Consider the following 2506-nt stretch of genomic DNA (forward strand, 5'->3'; position numbering starts at 1 on the left):
AAAATTTGTCCTCCTTCACTAAGTTTGTAGCATAGCACAAGCAACCAAAAACTCTTAAATGATAAAGTGATGGTTTTCTTTTGTGCAACAGTTCATATGAGCTTCTGCCACTCAACACTATAGAAGGTAACCTATTTATGATGTAAACAACAGTCTGCACACACTCACCCCAAAATCTTTTTGGTAAATTTTCTTGAAACTTTAATGCCCTTGCAGCATCTAATATATGTTTGTGCTGTCTCTCTACAACTCTATTTTATTGTGGAGTGTAGGCACAACTATTCTGATGAATTACTCCCTGATCTTGAAGAATGGTGTTCCATTGGTTGTTAAAGAATTCAGCTCCATTGTCTGTTCTAATCACTTTAACAGAGGTATCAAACTGATTCTTAACCATGCACATAAAATATTTCAAAAATACAATGGTCTCACTCTTCAATTACATTAGAAATATCTAAGTTACCCTTGAGTAGTCATCTACAACAATAAGAAATTAATATTTCCCATAGTTAGTTGGCACTCTGTATGGCCCCCAAACATCCATATGTATAAGTTCAAATGCTCTATTGCTCTTCTGTTCACTAATAAGAAAAGCAAGCCTAGATTTCTTTGCCATAGGGCATACGGAACATTTATTATGTAAGCTACTATCTACTTTATTCTTCAGAAATGGAATGTGCTGCAAGACTGGTGTTGAAGCATGTCCTGGCCTCATGTTCCATAACCATCTCGAATCTCCTGCTCTACCTTCATTTCTAACTGCTGCTACTATTTGTTTTACTCCTTTTTCTTTCAGTACAACCCTTCACATTCCTTACCAATCCCCCTCAACTTGCAATTGTAGAGGTTCTGAAACACACACAATTCAGGCAAGAAAATGGCAGCACACAACATGTCTCTTGTTAACTTCGACACTAAAATCAAGTTAAACTTGAAATCTGGTACATGGAGAACATTTTTTCAGTATGTTGTCAGCTGATAACTGTGAATCACCAATATGAGTAATATTAGTACTAGTTCCATTAGGCAGATTTACTGAATCCCTTTTATGGTTGGCAATACTTTGAATAATACTTAAGAGGTTCAAGGTAGAAACTATGTGGTGTGTAGCTCCTGAATCAATAATCCACTCATCTGAATGCATACCTAAAGAAAGTGAACAAATTGTACCTGCTATGTTAGCATGTGTCTACACTGTGGCATCGCTGATTTCTTCTTTGTTAAGCAAGCTAATGATCTGTTGATATTGGGCTTCAGTGAAGAAGTAGTCACCACCCCTGCTTTGCAAGTTCCCTGCTGGTGGTGGCCCTTCTACATTATTGGCTGTCATAGGGCCTCCTCTTGGTTGATATCCTCTCTTCACCTTGAAATCATCTGGATACCCAATGATTTTGAAGCAATTCTCTTTAGTGTGTCCTTTCATTTTACAATGCTCACACTGTAAAAACTGCTTTCTTCCATGATAGCCTTGCCCCTCTTCTTTCTTGCATAGACAAAGGATCCAACTTTTCTGTTACAAATAGATTTCCCATGGCTTGTTGACTTTCATCCTGAGAAATCAGTGCATATGCCTGATTAAGAGTTTGTTCATTAGTCTTCATCAGAATCTGCATGCGTGCTTGATCATATGCGTCATTCAGCCCGTTTAGGAACTACATTAATCGTTGTTGATGCAGATGTACTGTGTGTTCCTTTACCCTTTCACAGCCACAACCTTGTGAAGGTACTAACACATCGTACTCTTCCCAAAGCTCTTTCAGCTTAGTAAAATAAACATCAACAAAGTTAGTTCCTTGTGATAACCTTGATATTGCTCTGTGTATTTCGAAAATCCTCACTCAATTCACTTTATCAAATCGCTCTTTGAGGTCTTTCCATATAGCATGCGCATCAGACGCGTAAATGATTCCACTGACAAGATCCTTTGAAACCGAGTTCATGATCCAGGAATGCACTATTGCCTTGCAAGTCTCCCATTCCTCATGGAGAGCATCCTCAAATGACTCTTTGCAAATCTCTTATGATGAACCCTAGTTTTCGCTTAGCTCTTCATTGATCTGCTCCACAGTCCATAATTTTCAGAGCCTGTAAGCTGAATTGGAAGTAACACCAAGCCTGGTGTGTCCGAAGGTTGAAAAAAAATAATGGATGTGTATGATCAATCTTCTCCGTAGCCATTGACGATCAATTCGAGGCAGCAATTAAGCTAACAAACAATAAGAGGAGAAATTGTGACTTAATTGAAATCTCTATGTAAAAATCAGCTTTACCTAATGAATTGAACGAGAAATTTGTGGATTGATCTTCTCTGCTCTGATACCATGTCAAATTTCAGCCATTGAAGAATGCTTTGAAAGGAGAAATGTCGTTCATTTTCCTGAAAATAGGAGCTCTATACAGATATTTATAACTAACTAGCAACTAATATGTTAATACCGTGCTAAATCACTAATGTATACCTCTAACTTCTAACTGTACAAATTGACCCCTATACCAACTAATGTAT

This window comes from Nicotiana attenuata, unplaced genomic scaffold (assembly GCF_001879085.1).
Source record: "Nicotiana attenuata strain UT unplaced genomic scaffold, NIATTr2, whole genome shotgun sequence".
Classification (NCBI taxonomy): Eukaryota; Viridiplantae; Streptophyta; class Magnoliopsida; order Solanales; family Solanaceae; genus Nicotiana; species Nicotiana attenuata.